This window comes from Planococcus citri, chromosome 2 (genome assembly GCF_950023065.1).
Source record: "Planococcus citri chromosome 2, ihPlaCitr1.1, whole genome shotgun sequence".
In the NCBI taxonomy this organism is placed as follows: domain Eukaryota; kingdom Metazoa; phylum Arthropoda; class Insecta; order Hemiptera; family Pseudococcidae; genus Planococcus; species Planococcus citri.
The window spans coordinates 18968609-18987473 of NC_088678.1; positions in this window are offsets into that span (position 1 = coordinate 18968609).

Consider the following 18865-nt stretch of genomic DNA (forward strand, 5'->3'; position numbering starts at 1 on the left):
GAGAAATCTAAAATCATGTTGGAGGCTTCAGAAATCAGAATGTCTGGAAGTAGCAAAATTCCGACCGTGGGGGGGGGGGGAGTTTCAGATGAGACAAAACTTTCGTAAAATTTTCCAAACTTTCTACATGAATTTTCCGGTCAAAAACCAAACTCCAGGTCCACCTGAAAATTGGGACAAATACGGATCAACTCGTGAAATTGGTCCAGAATAAACCACAACTCGATTTTCCCTTGCAGAAATTCTGTGACAATGACCGACAGTAATTTACAATTTTATAACAGTTACTGTTAAGAACTGTTAGTAATTAACAGTTTTTGTTAAAAACTGTAAGTAATTAACAGTTTTTCATCGATTGCTGATAGTTATACTCAGTAACAGTTAGTTTCTTGATGATTTCCAAATGTTACCAACAGTTATTGCCAGAGACATGTCGGCTACTTGATAGTTACTTACAGTTACCGTTAGTGTCATGACAGTGTCTAAATGTTAGCATAAGAAAATTGGCATTGATTGGGAAACGCTTGCATACAGGCTGAATTTTGGTATACAGGCCAATTTTTATAACCTGAACACGAATCCTTGGTGTCTCTGATGTCTGTCACTAGTTTGCTTTCCCACCAATTGTGGATTTTAGCCCCCCAAATGAGGTTTTTCTCCCGTATCTTCTCAAATTGCGGTCCTAGCCCAAAAATGAGGTCTATAGAAGTTGTTGTACGTCAAATTTCTCGTCAGATGACCTATGAATCAACTTCGTCCCCCCAGGGGAGGTGGACCTAGAGTCGAACTGCATCGAATAATAAAAAACGCTCAGGGGGAAGTTGAATTTTGGTATACTAGTCCATTTTTACACCCTAAACACGAATCCTTATTCCTTATAGTGTCTCACCAGTTCCTGATGACCTTTCCCCCAATTGTGGATTTTAGCCCCCCATTAGGTTTTCCCCCTACCCCTTCAAATTGCAGTCCTACCCGAAAAATGGGGTCCATGAAAGTTGTTGTATATCAAATTTCCCATCAAATGATCTATAAAACAACTTCGTCCCCCGAGGGAGGTGGACCTGCGGTCAATCTAATACATATAAGGGGTTTTTGAATGTGAGTCCATGATAATTGATAGGTACGAAATCTGTTTTTTTACAACAATTTTGACCTCACACAAGTGTAGGAGAATGGATTATAACCTCAAATTATTCCAGTGGGGAGTACCTCTTTCCACCCTTCATACATATCGTGGCTCATATTCAAAAACTCCCTATATTCAATTAACTGTAGGTCCACCCCCCCCCTCGGGGGGACGATGTTGGTTCAAAGGCCATCTGATGGGAAATTTGACGTAAAACAATTTTTATAGACTCCATTTTTGGAGTAGGACCGCAATTTGAGGAAATATGGGAGAAAAACCTTATTTCCGGGGGTAAAAATCCACAATGGGGGCAGCAAGCTAGGGACAACTGAGGTACACCAAGGATTCGTGTTCAGGGTTCAAAAATAAGCCAGTATACCAAAATTCAGCTTGTGATACAATGTTGGTAAATGAAAAGAAAAAGTTGAAATCATTCATCACTTGAAAATTTTTAAAGTCCAGAGTGTTGAGAGGTGCATATAAAAGCATTCAACACCAGTTCTTTCATCAGCTCCAGTGGTCCAGTAGGTAAGTTAGGTGGATAATGCAGTGATGTGTAGGAGGTCTCAGGTTCGATCCCTACCCCAGGTGGAAAATTTTTTTAGGTTTTTCAAATTTTTTTTGGAAAGAATTCTTCAATTCTAGCACTGCAGCTTACAGGGAAGCACTAAATTCAATCATCAAGCCACATATTTCAATTTTTTACATTCACATTTCACAATGTAGGTAATTTTTAGTCAAATCACCAACAGTTATTGTTAGTGATTTTACTAACAGTTTTTTACATCCTGAGAAGGTGACGAAAAAACTGTCAGTTTTTTTACTAACAAAAACTGACAAGGAATTTCTGCAAGGGTTGAGCTGCTCAAATTGATTTCCACGCCTTCTGGAGTAATTTTAAAATTCTGGAGAAATCGAAATCGCGCTGGAGGCTCCAGAATGGCTCGAAATTGTGAAATTTTAATTCGAGGTGTATAAGTATTTTAGACAAGATGCAGCAATTTGCGCAAATTTGAAAAGATATCCTTACAAACAGAAAAGTTTTTTTTTTGAATTTATTGTATAATTGTTGTGTAAGTAAGGTTGAATTTTTTTGGTCGAAAAAACACACTGATGGTGTCCGTTCGGAAATCGATTTAAATGTGGATGAACTCGTTAAATGGGTCCGGAATATGCCAAAATTCTAATTTCAGTTGCCCAAATCATTTTTTAAGCCTTCTGGGAAAATTTTTTAAAAATCCCTTTTGAGGTAAAATTTTGAATTTTTTCCCTCGTGAACTTTTTGGTAAAAAAAAACACGGTCGGGGTTTCTGCCTGGAAAACAGGGCATTTGTGAATAAAACTCGTTAAATTAGTCCATAATACGTACTTACCTATTAGTAAGTTACCACTCGATGTACCTATAGCTACTCAAAATTGATTTCCACGCCTTTGAGAAAAATTTCAAATTTTATAGAAATTGAAAATCAAGCTGGAGGCTCCAGAATGTTTCGAAATTGCGAGATTTATATTCGAGGCGTTTACCTATTTTATACCTACCAGAAACAGAGATTTGCAAAAATGTCCTTCCAAACAGAAAAGTTGTTTTGAATTTTTTCTTCAAACGAACCATTCATGAATATTCTGGTCAGTAAAACGCACTATGTTGTCTGCCTGAAAATTCGCTCAAATCTGGATTAATATCTCGAATAGGTTGAGGATGAGCTACAACTCGATTTTCAGCTGCCTAAATTGATTTCCACACTTTCCGGAGCAATATAGGTAATAAAATCGTGGAGAAATAAAAGTCAAACTGGAGGCTCCAGAAAGGCCTGAAATAGTGATATTCTGTTCGAGGGAGTTGATATTAGTTTCAGGACTCATTTTCCATCACTTTTGCCAAATAAGATGAGGTTTTTTTTAAAGCATGAATCGCCCAAAGTATGTAGTCACATTTGAATTTCCAAAAATTCGCCAAATATACCTATTGAAAAATCAATTTGGTTGGTTGAATTTTTGGTTAAGTGAGGGTTTGAGACCCGAAACCACTATTTTTCTAAATAGTATGGTCTGAAACCCCCATAACCAAAATTTTAGCTGTCTAAATTAATTTTATTATTCTTTTCGATTTTTTGAAAATTCAAAATTGGCAATTTTTGGAGATTAATGTATTTTTTTTTTTTTTTGGAAAATGCAGACTCCAGTATGTACTTGATTAAGATACTAAATATCAACTCCCTCAAACCGTATCTCACTATTTCAAACCATTCTAGAGCCTCCAGCTTGATTTTCGATTTCTTCAGAGTATTGAAATTCCTCCAAAAGGTGTGAAAATCAACTCAAGTTGTTGAAAATTGAGTTGTAACTTATCCTTGACCTGTTCAAAGTATAAATCTACATTTGAGCTGATTTCCAGACGGCTACTTCAAGTGCGTTTTTATGACTAATAGTCTCAGCTTACCATTAAAAAATACGATGGTTTAAAAAAAACACTCGAAGTGTTCGCCTTGAAATCGGCTGATATGTGAATAATCTTTAAAACATGCCAAGGATAAGCTATAATTGATTTTCAGCTGCTTTAATTTATTCCCACACCTTCTACAGAAATCAAAAAATCTCAATTAAGGCTCATCTAGAATGGCTTAAAATTGCAAAATTTCGATTCTAGGGGTTGGTTTAAGACAAGAGAGAGCAATTCGTGCAAATTTTAAAAATTATTTCTCTACGAACAGAAAAGTTTTGATTTTTTGATTTTTTTCCTTATAAATATTTTGCTCCCCCCTCCCCCTCAAAAAAAGTATATAGGTACAAAAATAAACTCGGAAATTATAACATAGGTAAGTTTCTCGCTAATCATCAAAACTTTCCTGGTACACAAAATGTAAACGGATTTTACACCAATTATGCAGTGAATTAAAGGACCAAACAGATTTAAATTTAAAATGATAATCTCAATCACGTTGTGTGTTTGTTTGATCTTTCATTCCTCAGGCCTCCAGTCACGTTGGGTAGTTTCTTGAAGTTATTGCTTTCCAAAATTCTGGAGAAATGGAAAATCGTGTTAGAGACATCAAAATGACTCGGAATAGTGGTATTCCGATTTTGGTGGTTGGTTTCAGACGAGTCAAAGTCGTTCATAAAAATTTCCAAAATTTCCCTTCGAACAGAAAATTTTCAATTTTTTGAATAATTTTTTTTCCTCGTGAATTTTTTGGTCAAAAACCATACTTGAGTTGCCCTCCTGAAAACTGGGGAAAATACGGAGAAACTTGTAGGAATTGGTCCAGAATAAACCACAAGTCAACTTTCGGCTGCTTAAATTTATTTCCACGCCTTTTGGAGAAATTTTAAATTCGGGAGAAATCGAAAATCGCGCTGGAGGCTCCGGAACGGCTCAAAATTGCGAATTTTTTATTCGAAGCGATGATTTCAGTCAAGAAACAGCAATTTGCGCAAATTAGAAAAAATGTCCTTACAAACAGAAATTTTTTTTTTGAATTTTTTCTTCGTGATTGGTCGATAAATTTTCTTGTCAGAAAAACGCACAGATGGTATTCGCCTGGAAATCGATTTAAATGTGGATAAACTCGTTAAGTGGGTCCAGAATAAGCCACAAGTTGAATTTTGTTGTTTTCTGAATGTTTTTCCTTGTGAATTTTCTTATAAATTTTTTCTTTTAATTTAAAAAACGCAGTCGGGGTTTCATGCGACTAAAAACTCGTTAAATTATTCCTTAATTCGTCACAACTGGATTCAGGTATACCTGCTCTAATTGATTTTCACGCCTTTAAAAGAAATTTTCAAATTTTTTTGAAATCAAAAATATTGCGCTGTAGGTAGGCTGTAGAAAGGCTTAAAATTGAGAAATCCAGATTCTAAATGTTGTTTTTTTTTACAATTTCAAGAATTTCCCTACAAATTGAAAATTTTTGACTTTTTAAAAATTTTTCCTCATAAATATTTACTTTGGTCAGTAAAACGCGCTATGTTGTCGGCCTGGAAATGCACTCAAATCTGGATTAATATTTTGAATAGGTCAAAGATAAGCTACACAATTCGATTTTCAGCTGCCCAAGTTGATTTCCACGCTTTCTGGAGAAATATTAATAAATCGTGGAGAAATCTAAAATCAAGCCGGAGGCTCCAGAAAGGCTAGAAATCGTGATATATTCTGTTCGAGGGAGTTGATATTAGTTTCAGGACTCATTTCCATCATTTTTACCAAATTGGATGCGATTTTTTTTTCAAGCGTGAATCGCCTAAAAAAGTCAAACTTGAATTTCCAAAAATTCTCCAAAAATTGAAAAATCAATTCGGTTAGTTGGATTTTTGGTTACGAGGGTTTCAAACCCAAAACCACTTTTTTTGTAAATATATAGTATGGTCTGAAACCCCCATAACCAAAATTTCAGCTGTCTAAATTGATTTTTTGATGTTTTGCGATTTTTTGAAAATTCAAAATTGACAATTTTTAAAAATAGATATCTTTAATCTTTGTAATTTTTTTGTTCATTTTACTCAACATTTTTTTCAATCATCTTTGAAAATTTGAAATTGTACGAGATCTTGATTGTTTTTTTAAAATGACTCATTATCGAGTATTTTCGAAGAGATTTCGATTTTTTGAAAATTATTTCCAAATTTATGTAGGGTCACGGGTGGTTAGTTGTCAATAATTGTTAGTTGTCAAATTGCGTTTTTAAAAGGATACATGAACACTATCCACACGAAACCTTCATAAAACTTCATGCTATACCTACTAATGTTCCAACATGCAAAATTGGCAACATAGCTTTCTATTTGGGGATACAGTTTTGAAAAAAGTGATTTTACAGGTGCGAAGTTACACATGTTAAATTGGAACTTTTCGTTTTTAAACATCAAAAATTTGTCAAAAGTAAATAAATTATACATCAATTTAAAGGAAATTTCATCACGGATTCAGTAATCACATGTTCATTTACAAAAAATTTCGAAATGAATAAAATTTTTTGGTACAAAGATGAAAAACGAGAAGTTGTTAGTTGTCAAAAAAGGGAATATTGTTAGTTGTCAATGAGACAGTTTACCAAAATATGCATCAAAGTGGAAAAATATTTCAAGAAAATTATCTATTGTATTATTGAATCATTTTTTTTCTGCATTTCATTCTATAAAACGAATAAAAAGTTGAATTGATCGATTTACCTACGCAAAAAAAAATTCAAAGATTGACCAGTCAATTTTTAAGCCGTTTATGGATATTTTTTCAAGTTTTTGGGTTTATCTAAAAGTTTAGTCCTTCTCACGTGTTTTCTTTTTGAAAATTTTCGAAAATTGAATTGTAAGTTTTTTTTATCAATAGTGAATGCGTGTTTGACAACTTACAACAGGGGTGGTTGTTAGTTGTCACAAAAAAGTACCTCACTAAATCCACCATTAACTATTCATCACATGAACCAAAATTCAATTTTAAAAAAAGAAAACACGCGCAAAGAATCAAGCTTTCAAATGAGCCTAAAACCGCAAAGAAATATTCATAAATGGCTTCAGAAACTTCAAAAAACATTTTTTTTTGACAACTAACCACCCGTGACCCTACTTGTTTTTTGGAAAATGCATACTCGAGTACGTATTTGGTCAACATACTAATATCAACTCCTTCAAACCGTATCTCACCATTTCAAACCATTCTAGAGCCTCCAGCTTGATTTTCGATTTCTTCAGATTTTTATAAATTTCCTCCAGAAGTAGTGAAAATCAACTTAAGACGTTGAAAATTGAGTTGTAACTTATCCTTGACCTGTTTAAAGTATAAATCTACATTTGAGCAGATTTCCAGACGGCTACTTCCAAGTGCGTTTTTATGACTACAGTCTCCGTTCATCATTAAAAAATATGATGGTCAAAAAAACACTCGAAGTGTCCGCCTTGAAATCAGCTGATGTGTAAATGAATCTTTAAAACATGCCAAGGATAAGCTGTAGTGGATTTTTAGCTACCTACTCTAATTGATTCCCACATCTTCTGGAGAAATCGAAAATCCCAATTTAGGCTCATCTAGAATGGCTTGAAATAGCGAAATTCGGATTCTAAGTGTTGGTTTATTGTAAGACAAGAGACAGCAATTCGTGCAAATTTCAAAGTACAAAAATTAACTCGGGAATTATAACGTAAGTTTGTTTCTCGCTAATCATCAAAACGCTCCTGGTACACAAAGTGTAAACGGATTTCACACAAATTATAAAATAAATAAATGAGATGAAGTGAATCAAAATACCTAACAGATTTTACCTAATTTAAAATGATATCTCAATCACGTGTTGTGTTTGTTTGAATCTTTCATTCCTCAGATCTTCCTCTTCGAAATTCTAGACATATGGAAAATCGTGTTCGAGACTTCAGAATATGACTCGGAATAGTGAAACTCCAATTTTGGGAGTTGGTTTCAGACGAGACAAATCCGTTCGTAAAAATTTCCGAAATTTACCTTCGCCGAACAGAAAATTTTCAATTTTTTGAATGATTTTTTTCACTCGTGAATTATCTGGTCAAAAACCAAACTTGAGTTGCCCCCCTGGAAATCGGGGAAAATACGGATAAACTCGTTACATTGGTTCAGAATGAACCACAACTCGATTTTCAGCTGTCCAAATTTATTCCTACGCCTTCTGGAGACATTTTAAAATTTTGAAAAAATCGAAAATCAGGCTGGAGGCTCCAGAATGGCTCGAAATTGCGAACTTTTGATTCGAGGTGATGATTTTAGACAAGAAACAGCGAATTGCGTAAATTAGAAAAAATGTCCTTACAAAGAGAAAAGTTTTTATTGAATTTTTTCTTCATGGGTATCCGATAAATTGGCTGGTCAGAAAAACGCACAAGCGGTGTTCGCCTGGAAATTGATTTAAATGCGGATAAACTCGTTAAGTGAGCCTAGAATAAGCCACAATCTGAATTTTGAAGTTTTTTGAATGTTTTCCCTCATGAATTTTCTGATTAATGTTTTTTTTTTTTTGAATTTGAAAAACGCAGTCGGGGTTTCACGTGAATAAAACTCGTTAAATTACTCCATAAATACGTCACGACTGGATTCAGGTATATCTGCTTAAATTAATTTTCACGCCTTTAAAAGAAATTTTCAAATTTTATTGAAATCGAAAATTGTGCTGGAGGCTCCAGAAAGACAACAAATTTGTTCGAAGGAGTTGATATCTGTTAGTTTATAGACTAATTTCTATAATTTTTACCGAATAAGGATGCCCTTTTTTTTAAAGAATAGAACACTGATTGCCCAGAATAGTCGAATTTTGAATTTTCAAAAATTCGCCAAAAATTGAAAAATCAATTCGGTTAGTTAAATTCTTGGTTATGAGGGTTTCAGACCATGACCCAAGTCCACGATTTTTATTTTTAAAAAAGCATGGTCTGGAACCCCCATAACCAAAATTTCCGCTGCTCAAATTGATTTTTAAAATTTTTTGGCCAGTTTTGGAAAATTCAACTGACAAATTTTGACGCTGTGTGATTTTTTTTTAAAAAAAGTGCTTTCTTATCCAATAAAAATTATGAAAATTTGATCTGAAATTTCCACTCAGATCCCTATTCCTTAAAAATTTGACAAAAGCCCTTCTTCCTGTGGCTGGCGAATTCATTCAAAAAAGTCATGATTCTTACACTTTTGAGCAAAATTTAAAAAATGTCATCATTTTGACCAAAATTTTTGTTTTATTTTTTTCACACAATTTCAATTCATGCCTCCCTATGAGTAATTTCACGAAAAAATGGACATTTTAGTGCACCTTTGGAGAGCTAAAAACAGAGTGACCCCTTACACACACAAGAAAAGTTGAGGTAGGTTACATTCTTAGTCGCAAAGGAATGTAATACGTATGAATGTAATATACAACATACGTATGATAAACTTCCTCATTCTGCTACTGATGCTTATCGCAGAGCGTTGCGCCTCACTTCGCAAATAGTACTAGACTCGTGGTCGCATTTTTTTTCTGATGAAATTGAGGAATATTAGTACAGGAGAAATATACTTAATTTTAGAAGAGAAAACGAGGAGGAGTTGAATTTCGTTAAAGGTGGGGGGGGGGTCTTTTGAAATACTGGATACGAATGTGAAGTGTCTGAATTGATCCGCTGTACTCTCCTCATTTTTTTGGTCAAAGATATTGATTCTTAACGCAATAACAATGTGAAGAAAAAAAATCATCAGGTGGTAGAACACATAAAATCGATTAAATCCCCCCCCCCACTTAATTTTGGACCTTTTTCCAGAGTGGTTCGAGAATTTGAAAATTTTCAAGGTCGTTATTGGGGTCGAAAAAATATGAAAAAATTCAGGGTCATTGCCCTCTAATACCTTCATCTTCGTGCCAAGTTCTAATTATATCGGTTGAAAACAGCTTGAGATGATGGATTTCCACTCTACGAGCATTTTGAAAGTAATGACTTGTTTGAACTCAGTGAGGTTGAATTATATGAAAACGACCTCACGAATGATCAGATCATCACATTTTTTGAAAAATGAGGAGCCGAGCCCTCCTTTGAACCATTTTCTATGGGATTGAGCGAACGTTTCCCATGCTCAAAAAATTCGTTTTAGAGTCCTCGTTCATCATATAAAATTTTGTGCTTTTATCACGAACTGCTATTCTACACCAAACAAAAAAATTACAGTTTGCCATCGAGCTTGTGGTGTTATTACTTGGTTGAAGTATTTTCTTCGAAACTGTTTTGATCTTATTTTTGCGAATGATTCATTCGAGAATTCGCGCTTCGTTCAGGGTTGGAATTTGAACTTGTGTTTCAACATGGACTTGAGATGATGTAGGTAAATAGATTTTAGATTACAGATTGCAATACTGGACAAACTGGCTAATGGATTTTTAGTACATACAGGTACCGTGTTTGTTTTGAATTTTCTATAATAGGTGGGTTAGCATCATCGTCAATTATTTTTACTGTATTGCTTACGACTTACTTACACAACGAAACCGGTTCTTTCAATCAAATTTTTTCATCGTTCGTCAATTTTCTCTACTTGGGAAGCACAAACAGAGCACCTAGCTGCTTATATGGCACATTCTGCTAATTTTGCCGAATGCCGAACCAATTTACTCGATTCGCAATCGTCCGCAGTTATGTGGTGGCCCCGCGGCCGCATACTTTATAGAAATGCCGATTAATCCGGCGCATCTGACGGCGGTCACGTACGCGCAGACGTATGTATCTCAATATATTGACAGCACCTACACATACACGAGCAGAGCAGGGCAGAGTGCGACCTGGGCGCATGTAGAACTCTGAACGCACGTGAACATGATACTGATATTTGTGCATACGTTGATAATTTGATTAGTACGTTTACGTGTACAGGTGTGTGTATTTTTAAATTCGTAAAAATACGTTTTTTGCGTGAAGAATGATGTTTTCTTCACGAATTATCAATTTTTAAAAGTGTTTGTCCTCTCGGTTCGCTTGGACTGATTTGAAAATCTGTTGCACGAGCTTTCTAAAAATTTCTCACTTGAGAATGTGGAAATTATCTTGAGGAAGTCGAGAAACGTAAACAAATCAATTGAAAAATTCAAATTTTTACATGCTACATTGCTACACATCCAATTACCTATTCACACATGTTGATGTTGTTACAATCTTCCAAGGTATAAATAACGTTCTGTTCGGATGTTTCCGATTTTTCTCCAGACCACTTCTTTGGAATAGGTACCTCCATACCTATACAAAATGTTGAAAAATGCTGAAAAATGGACTTTTCATGCTCAAAATTGAGTTTCTGTAGCTGCCAAGTGACTCCTATACGGAACTGATTGATTTGAAACGCGGTGTGAAGGTATTAAAGATACTTACCTACTCAAGGGTAATGCCCCCAAATTTTTTCAATTTTTTTTTACCTCAACAATGGCCCTTAAATTGGTGTTGAAACTTCAAATCAATTTGAAAGGAAGTTCTAACTCTAAAAAAAAAATATTTTAAAAAGAACTTCTGAATTTATTCAGTCATAATAATATTATGGTTATTTTCTACTGCTGGTTATTTTTTGAGACACCTGGAAATACAAAGTGTAATGTTTCATCAAAATTGGAAACCATCGTTTTTTTCCTACTTATTGTAAAATCTCCATGATTAGGTACTCGATATATTTTTTAGACTTAGCTACTGTTGTATTAGGTACTTATAATTATGTTTAGGTATACAAAATCTAAATCAAAATATAATCAAAGATTGAATCACTTGGGGATGCTCGAACTCGAGTTGAAATGTGAAAAAACATGATTAGTCAAGTACATGCTTACAGTATTTATAAGTTAATACTCTACAGATTACAGTGAATAAAGGAACCCGATTCATCCCTACTTGTTTCAGATGAATATTGCCAAAATAAATTTTTATCGGATCCTGGTTGAAATTTCTTGTGAAAATTTTATTAACTCTTACATTAGGTGATTTTTTTCCAAAGATCTTGCATTCCTACTATGCAAAAATTGTGAAAAAAATGTAGACGTATTTTGACTTAATTGGACACAGACCTTCATTTTGATTGAAAGTTACCCAGAAAAAGTTGAGTTGTGGAAGGGCATCTGTAGGGGAGATAAAAACGCTTACAGAGGAAGCATTTTTGAAAAAATTGTGGGTTTTTCGTTTTTTCCCAGCCCAAATGAAAGCAGAGACCACTTTCAGGACTCTGCTGAGCAGTTGAAAATTTGCAAAACTCATTTTTGGATAAATTTGTGCTTTTAAAATTGTTTCTTCACAAATATTTCGCAATAATTATGCCAAGATGTTGGAAGATATCATTCCTGAAACTGGGGAAATATTTTAGAACCCAGTGATGTCAATTTTTTAATCATTTTTGCCAACTTCAAAAATTGGGGATTTTTGAAATTTTTTGGATACTTACTTAAGTACCTACCTACATTTATGTTGATTTTAAAATTTTTGAAAGTGGAAATAATGACCATAAAATTGGTAGTTGGCGCCACTGCATTCCAAAATATTTCCCCAGGTTCAGGAATGATACTTACTTTTCAACATTTTGGCATAATTAACGCGAAATATGTATTTTCTAAGAAAAAGTTTTCAAAACATGAATTTAACAAAAAATAAATGATTTTGATCAAAATCCTACTTTTTTTTCACGAAGTGAATTATCATAGTCTAAAGAAGTTATCTTTACAACAAATAGATACAAAATATTTATTTTTTCCAGGTATCAAAATACATAAATACTTAATAAACATAGGAGTAACTCGAACTGAAATACAAGTAAGGTTATTTACCAGACATTTCTTTACTCCAATTATAATTTAAACCAAAAACATAAATTTGATGTTATTCAAAGCTTTCAGTGCCCTTGAAGAAGAGCATAAAATGTGATTTCTTCAATAAATAACTATCTTCATGTTAACCTCCTTGTTTATGTATTATGTATAAATAGGTAATCATACTTAAAATAACAAAATAATTTTGAAAATCACGATTATTAATAATAGTACATTATGTGACAGGAGCGGAAAGTATGCGATTAGCGAGTGCGAAGTTTAAGGAGCGAGGCGAAGCTGAGCGACTTGAATCGCACAAGTTAATCGCGTTACTGTCCAATCCTGTCGCGTATACTATTTTAATTTCATATGAGAGGAAAATAAATGCTGAAATTTTAAAAAATTGTTAATTTTGTAGTTGTATACATATGCGGAAAACAGTTACTTTCCTCCCTAGGGAGGAAAATAACTACTTTCCGCACTTGTTTTGATAGCAACGTTAAAGACGTATTTTCCAACCACAAAACTCTCTAGGAAACTATTCATTTTCCAATCATATGAAATTAAAACATTTTTTAAAAAAATCATGTGCTTACCTACTACCTAGGTATGGTTGATTTTTTCTTCAATGTATCAATGGTGAAGATTTTTCTATTGTCGCTGCTACTTCAATTTGCTCTCAAACTTCAATCTGCTCTGTAACTTCAATCTGCTCTAGTACTTCAGGATTATTCTGACTTGCGAGAACATCTTAGATTGACTCTTGATATTTCAGGATCATTTTGATCAGTATTTTGCTGTGATTTGAGACAAGCTAGAACTCTAAAACCCTTTTGTACAAACTCCAAATTGTCAGTGAATTAGCCTAATGGAGTGATACCTTCTACTAAATGCAAAGAAAGATCACTGTGCATGTAGTATCATGTTGATAATGATCATTATTGTGATGAATATAAATTTAGTAACTTACCAGTGTTTTCAACAGCTGCAGTTGCAGGGCTTGTCATGTTACCTATCTGTAAAAGACAAAAAAATGCCTAATTTTAGATTTAAAAATGCCTTACTTTAGGTTTAAAAAGTACCTACTGTATGTAGTACAGTCTACAGACAATACAAGCAAATTATAAGCTGCAATATTATATACAATATAACAGCCAGTTTGCAATAGCCTTGTAAAATGCAAATAAATCAGCTAAACACTTTCCTCACAAACTTAAAACACAAATTATGTACTTACCTATATACCTACCTTGCTGGTTGTTGTTGCATTATTTCGTGACGTGGCTTGAAGTTGGTAAATACTCCATTTTCAACCTACTGAATTGATTTGAAACTGATTTGAACCGTTTTGTGCAGTTCTGGAGCTTCCAGCAAATTTTTGCATGTTGAAATTTCTGCAAAATTTTACCTAGTGGGAAAATTTTAGTTTATTAATTTCCTTAGGTAAAGATTCTCTGAAATTTCAGCATTCAAAAATTTACTGGAGATGTCAAAACTATTCAAAATGGTTCAAAATCATTCAAATATTCAAATTTGATTTGGCGAACTTGGTAAAATCCTGTTACCTATCTTGTTCGTCCATGAGATATTATGTTGTATGAGAAACAAATCGTTTAATTTTTCTGCTAGAAATTTTATGACAGCGTTTGAAGGATGAAAGCCATGCTTTGTATGCAGAAACGCAGAAACTGATGGAAACTTCAATCCAGAAAGCTATTTGTGGTGCCCACATTTTCTAATGGAGATCATGAACAATACCTATCTTTTTGTCTTGAATTTTAGTAGTACCTTAGATTGATTAGTTTTTACCTTATATGTAGGTTTATTGTAGGTTTTATTCTGATCCTTGGTAGTCTTTATTCTTATAGTGTTTTTCCGTCTGTAACTTATTGACTGATGATCACTTATTAAGCTGCCTGAGGTGTAGATTCTTTCTGTAGAATTTCCATAGCACCATATAGTTGGCTTTTGTTCAGTAGCTAAAGTGAGTTGAATAGTATTCGAGATCGATATCATGTTCTTCTAATAGTTGATCAAGTATGGTTTTTATTTTGCCAGGGGTGCTGTGATCCCCCTTAGCATTTGATGAGTTCCCCCCTATTCTCAGTAACACTTTACCCCCCCCCCATATACTCCCACAAATATTTTTGTCTTTGGTAGGGTAGGTACATATATTATCGAATACCATAAAAGCCCGAGTGAAGCGAGGGCTGAAGCTTTCGAAAATTCGCAATTCTTCAAGAGTAAAACATCATTATTTTTGATGGGAGAAGTCAATTTTTCTCTCCTCTTACTTTGATTAGAGGAAAGGAAAGTGATCTAGCCCGAGCGAAGCGAGATGAGGGAGAAAATTTTTTAAATATTACGCGCAATTACCAATTTTTGCATGGTAATAAATTAAGTACATATTTTTTCTCTCTTGGGGGGAAGAGAAAACATGAAAAATTGTCCACTCCCCCCCCCTAAAAAATTCATTTGATGAGTTACTCATCAAGACAACTCCATCATAGCACTCCTGTATTTTGCCAACCAATGATGAAAAAGTGTCTTGTAGCAATGTATTAAAAACATTATCAGGATATTTTTAAAAAAACAGCTAATTTATGTAATGCCAGAATGTAGTTGAGAACAGATTCTCTTTTTTGTTGCTTTCTTGACCAGAATGCGTAGCGTGAAGGAATATACCTATAGTGGAGGTGAGTTAAGGTGCTTTTTTAGCAGGTCAGTATTAGAACTTTAGTCAGTATAAGTTCAGTAAACAATTTATTTGTACAAGGCGTAGGGTTTTCATCAGCATAAATAAGATTCTGGTTCAAAGCTGCTGCTGCTTCGTCACCCATATTGATAGTCACAAAAAATAGGTACCTAACTTTGATAAAAAAAAAAAGAAATTAATGAAAACGAAAAATTGAAAAACGACTGCGCCAATTGTTCAGTATCATAACAATCAACTTTATTCGAATGAATAATTTGATGCAATCATAAACTAAGATAATTCTAACCATTAGCGTACTCTATCAGTATCTACGAAAACTAACTATGTACAGAACAGTACGCCTTCCATGTTTTAGCTCAGTCAATTCGAAACGTTTGAGAAGAAAAAAATGAAATTTTCAAAACACAAATTTACCCTACCCCTAAACCCCCCCCCCCATCTTCAAAAAAAGATAAACAAATTTTCAACCGTTTTCGTAGAATCCTGAAAGTGGTCTTTCATTTTGATGGCAATGGAAGCTGGGTGGATGAAGAATCTGGATTTTAAAAATGAATCAGTTTTCCGAAAAAAACACGATTTTTTGGAAAATGCTCTCTCTTGTTTTACATTCATCGAGCTTTTTTCCATCGAAAATATGTTGTTAAAAAGGCCTGTCATCGAATAGTGTGGTCCAAAAATGAAAAAATAGCGGCCAAAAATCGAATTTTAAAGGAAATTGGTATCTATGTACATAAATTTTTTTTCGGTCGTTAAAGTCGATTTTGGAATTTATGTTCCCCTTAACTTCGAAATGAGTCTTAAGAGGGAGAAGGGGGTTCAGAATATGAAATTTCAAAAAATTCGACATGAGTATCAAAAAAGGGGGTTTCGGATTGCTGAAGTGAATTTTTGCATTCGTATTCCTCATCTTAACTTCAAAATGAGCCCTCAAATGCAAAAACTGTCTTGCAATCAGCGAATAGCTGCTCCGTTGACATCATAGTTCATTCACAGGGCGAAGGGCCGTGCATGCATTGCATACGTACTATTACTATGAATGTGATGACATCTCGCAATGTCTTTTATTCAGAGATGTAAGGGGATTTCCGAGAATTCACTGTGACACGTCCTAAATACCTCGTATCTATCTCACGTCCTGAAAAACTTACTTTCGTTGCTTTCCTGACTTTCAGAAAAAAAAAAATACCCGAGTAGGTACATTGATTGATCATCTGTAAGTCCAATTACACATTTTTTCGAAAAGTTGACTTCAAAAAAAATTTTCAAAACGGGACCATGCTGCCGGAGGATTTCGACCAAATTCCGCCAAGTCTTTTGTTTGGAGTGTAATGTTACTCAGAAAATGTTTTAGCCCTGGAGGTGACTTTGTAGGAGAAGTATGGGATCTCAAAAAAGGGCCCGGTTTCAAAAAATATTATTTGAGATTTCACGTCGAACTAGGCCATTGTCGTCAAAATACGAGACCATTTTCAAGATTGAAAAAAATCGCCTGTTTTTGGGCGATTCGAGTTTTATTATTTTTTTTCTAGAATATTGTACCTACATTAATTATGTCAAATTATTAATAGACACCTATTATTTATTTTCTAACATTTTTGGAATATTTTGGAGTGCAGTGATGCCAAATTTTATGGTCGTTATTGCCAATTACGAAAAATCATTGAAATTTGATATTTTTAGTTTGATTTTTCTCGATTTCTTGAAATTGGCAATGTTCAAAAAACCATCAGATTTTTATGAGCGTTTGGTTTGGAATTGGCAATAATGACCAAAAATTGGCATCATTGTATTCCAAGATATTCCCTCAGGTTTTAGAAATGTTATCTTTGGATTTTTTGTCATAATTAATTCGTATAATATTCAAGATGATGAAATTTTCAAAACACAAATTTTCGTAAAAATGAACAATTTTCGAGTTAGTAGGGCTCTAAAAGTGGTCTATGATTTGTAATAAGTTCAGATTTTAGGTTTAAGAATTTTCGAATTAAAATGAAAAGTTGATTTTTCCTTGTGGAACACCTAGAGTCGAAACCTGGCAACGTTGCTCAATAGAAATCAAGTGATTTTATACGATGACTTTGTTTTTGCTAAGTTTTCGACAGCAGTGCTCCTATCTTGTAACATCACATGGCACCAGCATCCATCCTATCAATTCTGGAATCACTGACTCGTACCCCAATAACCGATAAATTATCCACCAATCACCCTGGAAAATTTCCACCTGCGCCAACTCTACTCTTTATAAAAATCTCCATCCAGTCGAAAATTCCACAAACCTAAATCCATCCGTCTCTCTTCAAACGACGAATCTCCATACCCGTGGAAAAAAACGCGACCAAGAAAAAAAACGAATCTCTCGCAACAAAATCTGCGTAATTTGCTCGACGCTTCGAACCTTGCACGTTGCATCCGTCTTCGCGATATTTTAACACCCCCTGAATTACTTCAGGTAGATAGAATCTGAGTGAAAATTCCGCGTCTTAAATAAAATGAAGCGTTTACGCGGAATAATGAAAATGAAATTGCCGTCTCTAATAAAAAAATGTAAACTTTTACCACGCGCGCTACAGCATCATTCTTATTTTTGCGGGAAAATCGAAATTGCTTTTGTTTTTTATCGTGAAAATTACCGTTATACGTTTTATACATTTGGCATGTAATACCAACGAGTAAAGCTGCGAGATGGCAAGCGGTAGGGGGAGAGGGGTGAAAAGCAGAAAGAAACAATGAATGGGGAAAATTGGTGGAGCGGGCTCGAAACTCTTTTTGAAAAAAAAAAGAAACCAGCAAACGAACCGAAAAAGCAATGGAAAAGGGATAGGGGAAGGGTTAGAAATCCTAGAAATTTGTACTTTTAACATCGATTGGTTCGATTCAAAATTTACACCGAGGACGACCGACGACGATGGGACGATGCTGGAGTTGGGCAAAACGACGTTTTATGTTAAACATGTCACGTATACAAAGGTTCACGGGTCAATGCGATACAAATAATTAAATTCGAATCATGTTTGCGCAATGGTAAACGCTTGAATTATTGTACCAAAGCGAGTTCCGCAGTTCAAATGTATTTTCAGCCTCGTTACCATTTTTTTTTCGCTTTTCGCTTTCGTATATAGTTCGTTGTTTTTCACCATATACAAGAGTACAAGCATTTTGTGCTGATCGATGAAACGCGACGAATAAAATTACGTAAATTAATTGGCACGATGGTCTGGACTTTACCCCTTCTTCGTATCCTGTCATTTTTTTTTTCAAAACGAATAAAAATTCATTCAACATGTCCAGAAAACGTTCCTGTGAAAAAATTTTTTTCCAGTATTGAAAAAAAATATATCTATTGTGTATACGTATTCGAACTCGTTAATAGCCTTAAAAACCAATTCACCCTTTTGTTAGATCAGCCACGTTTTCTCTCTCCACGACTCACAGCATCGTCGCAGTTGCACAGATTACTTGGGATTTTTTTCAATCTCACGTCTCGCCATCTCTTCAACCGTTTAGCTTTATATCTATTAAATGTAAAATATTCCTATTATAGCGGGAAAAAGCTCAATTTTATGGAAATTTCATTTTTTCTTTCCACCATCGTCGTCTTCTTGGTTCGTCGTCGTTTACCATTATAGTGTTGTCTTTTCCTTCGATCTTGGCGTTACTTTTTAATTTCACGCTGCGTTGAATATCGCGCTCGGCCGTACCTTTATTCGCGTATTCATTTTTGATTATCTGAATAAAAATCGATTCTTTTTTTCTTTCTTTTTTTTAGCCTTT